Raw genomic sequence first — 4,904 nt, forward strand, 5'->3', positions numbered from 1 at the left:
CCGATCTCATCCAGAAGCTTCCACGAGAGGCAATCACTACATCTCCTTCCAGTGTGAACAGCCAGGGTCACTCTTGCTCAGGAAGCCACTGCGGTTGGATCTGACACCAGCCTCCTCTGTTCTTAGCTGTCGGGGGCTGGGCAGGTCCCTCCGCCTCCCCACTCTTTTCCCTCTAAGCATGGCGAGGACAATATGCGCCTTTGCAGAGTTACTGTGGGACCAAAAGTGATGCGTCAGATGGCTGGCAGGGGCCAGGGTGCTTGAGAGTTAACAATAGTGATATTAATGATGCCAATAATAGTAATAATTATTGTATAATCAGGGTTCACACACACAGGTGTTCATGTCAGCCATTGGTTCATCATCCCCACATGAGAAGGGATCTGACCCCAGGCGGAGGGATGGACCAGAATGGCGGCCGTCCCTTCTGGAATGCGGCCTCCTCTGGCAGGCGGAGGAGGGTCTGTCTCTTGCTGCCCGGTTAGCTTCCGTCCTCCATTTTCCCCGATTTTGTCTCTCGACTTCCCGTAGGTGATGGATGGTTCAAGACGTCTCTGCAGCCCCCAGAGCGCGGAGCCGGGGCTGGGGAGACCCCCTGAGGCGGGAGTTTCGCCGGCTGGAGGTAAGTGACCTCTCTTTGCTGTGTGGCCCCGGGGGGTTGCAGCTCTGGGGTCTCCCGTCTGCACAATGAATTGCGGGACCAGATGGTCTCGGAGCCCCCTCCGAGCGGATGATTTCGCAGCTTGCCTTGTGGAGACGCCCCACATGCGCTTCTGACATCCATGTGGCTTTTGTCTTCAAGCCTTTTTTAGTGTTTTCTTTCAACCCACCGCATAAATGTGTCTAGAAGAGCAACTTGAAAAGTTCCTTCTTTTATACGGCAGGAGACTCCCGTTATTCTGAAAAATGTTTCCCAGCAGGAGAGGTGGGGCGGGTGCAGACGGAGACCTCCGGGGGACTGGCTGCCTCTCTGTCTGCCCCCCCGGGGAGGCAGCAGGATGCAGAGGAGCCGGGAGAAGACCACTGACCCGTGATGGCTGTGTGGCCTCAGGCTCGCCGGTGGCCTGCTCTGAACTCAGCTGCAAAGGTGAGGGGCTGGGCTCCAGGTCCTGCCTGGTTGGAAAGTTCTACATCTGTGGCCCCAAAGGGTGGGACGGGACATCGAGGAATCGCCCCTTATCCTGCTTTGTGTGACATTCCATTCTCCTTCCTGGCTGACAGAGGTCAGGGAAGCTCCAGGAACTTGAGTAACTTAGGATACTTTAGGATGCGGAGGCAGGATGGAGGGTGTCCTTTGAAAAGCTTCTAATCCTTTGCCAGAGCCTTCGCCTATCTGGTCTTTTCCAGCAGTCTTGGTGGAGGCCCGGAGTCGGTTCCATGGGCCGGTCCTGCGGCTCCCAGCCCCGCCGGGCGGCCGGGTCATAGGCGCTGCTCTGGCGCCGCCTAGTGGTGGGCGCGGCGGGGCGCGCGCCCCTGAAATCGTGCCGCCGAGGCACCTCCCCATCTCGCCCCAGACCCGCGGCCAGTCCGGGACGATCCCAGTTCTTCCTGCTTCCTATTTGTATAAGCCAGCCGGCAAAGCGCCTTCCGTCTGTCTCAGACGTTTCATTTCTCTGGAGTCCTTTTTCCTGGCTGGTTGGGTGGTGGTTATATTTTATGCTGTTTTCTTCCTCCCATTGAAACTCTAATGAGGGGAAGGAGCCCAGGGGTCATTGAGCTGTGGCTTCACTGCCACCTCTCTGAGGCTCAGTGTTCTTATCTATAAAATAGGAAGATAAAATCAGGATTTTATACAGCCTTTAAGCACAGTGACTTTGGAGGGACCTTAATGACGTGGGGACATCCTCACCTTGTAACCTTACATGAGAATATGGGATATAAAGCCAAGATTTCATCTAATATTATAACAGTTGTGTTAGTTTTCATTAATATTATTTAATACATTTATTATGTGAAGTATAATGTAAAATACAATATATAATATACAGTATGTAATATATTTATTATTATTAAAATGTATTAATTGTAGGAAATCCACCAAAAGGCAAGAATGTTCATAGCAGCTTTCTTCATAGTAGCCCCAAACTAGAAAGAGCCTAAACGTCCATCAGCAGTAGAATGGATCATGGGGCCGACCCCGTGGCTTGGCGGTGAAGTGTGCTCGCTCTGCTGCTGGCGGCCCGGGTTCGGATCCCGGGCGAGCACCGACGCACCGCTTCTCCGGCCATGCTGAGGCCGCGTCCCACATGCAGCAACTAGAATGGATGTGCAACTACGACATACAACTATCTACTGGGGCTTTGGGGGAAAAATAAATAAATAAAATCTTTAAAAAAAAAAAAAGCAGTAGAATGGATCAATTCATAATGTGCATGAAAAAGCACAAACCCAGGTACAGGCTACATCACGAAGGCCTCACAGTCATCAAGTTGAGCAAAAGAAGTGAGATACAAGTGATTTCATGCCTATAAAATTCTGAAACCAGCCACACTCATCTATGGTAATAGACGTTAGAACAGCAGCTCTCAGGCCAGGGGTGGGGTGGGGAGGAGGAGCCTGTGGGCACGCTGCAGTCATGAGCTGAATAATGATGTTTAGGTCAACAATGGACCCCGTATACGACGGTGGTCCCAGAAGATTAGTACCGTATCACCTAGCTGTGTAGTGGACTATACCATCTAGGTTTCTATAACTCTAAGATGTGTGCACAACGATGAAATCGCCTGACGATGCATTTCTCAGAATGTCTCCCCATCGTTAAGCGACACATGACTGGACTCTATATCTTGATCTAGCTAGTGGCTACTTTCATACAAACATTTAGCAAGCTGTACACTTAAGATTATATGCTCTTATGGGTTGACTATGTCCCCCCCAAATTCATGTCAAAACCTAATCCCCAAAGTGACAGTGTTAGGATGTGGGGCCTTTGGGAGGTGATTAGGTCATGAGGGGAGAGCCCCCATGAATGGGATTCGTGCCCTAATAAAAGGGACCCCAGAGAGATCCCTCATTCTCTTTCCACCTTGTGAGGACGCAACAAGAGAATAGCCTTCTGCAACTTGGAAGAGGGTCTTCAGCAGAACCCTCTGGGTTGGCACCCTGATCTTGGACTTCCAGCCTCCAGAACTGTGAGAAATAAACTTCTGTTGTCTGTAAGCCACCCGGTCTATGCTGTTCTGTTAGAGCAGCCCGAATGGACTAAGACATGTACTTGACACATTTTTTGGATGTTATACTTCAGTAAAAAGTTAAAAAGTAGCCGAGGTAGCAGAAGGAAATGTGCCAACATGTTAATAAAGATAGTTGCTTCTGGAGAGTGGGATTATGGGTAATTTTTCCTTCTTTGTATGCATTGCTGTGTTTTAAATCTTTGTAATCAGAAAAATCATCTTTAAAAAAGATTGCTTATCTCAGGGCTTGTGGTGAGGAAGCACAAATAATATGTGTATCTGTGCTTTGTAAAATGCAAAGCGTTTTGGAAGCTGTCAGGTTCAATATGTGCTTCAGGAAGATTCTGTGTGTGGGCATTCATGGAGCGCCTACTGAGTGCTGGTGGGGAAGTGGAAACAGAGACACCCTCTGGGGTTTCTGGGCCTCAGCTTGGGGATGGGGAGGGGCTCCCCTGTGTGGCTGAGCATCCCCAGGGGCCAGGAGCCAAGTGGGAACTCATTCTGTCCTCACACAGCCCTGGAAGATGGGTATGGTCATTGCCATTTCACAGATGTGGAGACTGAGGCTCAGACAGGGCCTAATGGCTGTAAGTGGTGAGCCGTGACCATGCCCTGCTCTGTCTGACTGCAGAGCCAGTGCGCTGAGCCACTTCACCTCCCGTGCCACAAGGAGCTGCAGGTGACCTTCATCCCCAGGGCCCTTGGAACCCTCAGGCGAGAGCTCTCCCACAGGCTGGCCCTTTTGGCCTGACAGCAGACTGGCTAGGACAGGTCTGGTGGGAAGTGAGCTTGATCCCCCTTCAGAATGCCCATCACCAGCACTACAGCTGAAAGGGAGGGGGTGCTTAGAGCCCTCGGTGGGGTGCAGTATGGCTTTGGAGGCCCCTTCCTCCATAAAAAATTTTAAAATTATATTTCACAATGGCATTGATATGAAGAAAAATATAATCCAGACTGGATGATATTCAGTTTTTTCTTCTGATTTTAAAAGAAATGAAGACATTTTTGTGGCTCCCTATGAGGTACGGTGGGCTCTAGGCACTGGGCCAGCTGTGGCCAAGGGAGAAGTCGGCCCTGCCCACCAGGCACCCTGCTCGAGGGTGGAGACCCCATGATGGACCCCTTCTGTGTGCCAGGCAAGGTGCTCGCATGTTCTACAAATTCTTTCAGCTGTATCTCATGCAGCCGCAGTCCCCCGTGCCTTGTGGCTGAGCAAGCAGGCTCTGAAAAGCAGAGGCCTGCCCAGGGTCACACATCAGTACAGCATCTGCCGGACCCCAGCCCTGTGCTCTCTCAGCCCCATCCTGCAGCCTCCAACTTGACGGGGTGGAGACTCTGTGGGGGCAAGGCTTGGATGCAAGCCCTCCACGCTTGGGGCTCTGGGTGCTCAGACTTGGGAGAGGGATGTGCGGGCTGGAGCAGTCATGGCAGGCTTTCTGGAGGAGGCAGGTCTTGTTAGAAGGGGACGTCCAGAGAGGTGGGCAGCAAGAACTGTAATAATGGTGGTAGGGTTCTGCCTGAGCTTGCTTTCACCATTCTGGGAATTTGGAGCCACGGTGCTGGGGAGAAAGGCTCTTAACTCTGAACTTGTCCCCACAGCAAGGAGGCTGCCAAAACTTTATAAATCCAAATTGTAAAATCTGGGTTTTATAAATCCAGAAGCCCAGGCCGTACCTCAGACCAAAGCAGCAGCCCCAAACCCAGCAGCTTTTAAAGCTATAAACAGAATTC

The 4,904-nt window shown here is 51.3% G+C and overlaps 1 long non-coding RNA gene across 1 annotated transcript; it reads left to right on the forward strand.

Annotated features, from left to right (window-relative positions):
- The first annotated feature begins 445 nt into the window (after window positions 1-445).
- Window positions 446-2,315, forward strand: LOC147913877 (uncharacterized). Its single transcript, XR_015556008.1, has 3 exons — window positions 446-622; window positions 885-1,087; window positions 2,030-2,315. It is a non-coding gene; the product is annotated as an uncharacterized LOC147913877 (long non-coding RNA).
- The last annotated feature ends 2,589 nt before the right edge of the window (window positions 2,316-4,904 follow it).

Source organism: Ceratotherium simum, chromosome 24 (genome assembly GCF_057802395.1).
Source record: "Ceratotherium simum simum isolate JZ-2026a chromosome 24, ASM5780239v1, whole genome shotgun sequence".
Classification (NCBI taxonomy): Eukaryota; Metazoa; Chordata; class Mammalia; order Perissodactyla; family Rhinocerotidae; genus Ceratotherium; species Ceratotherium simum.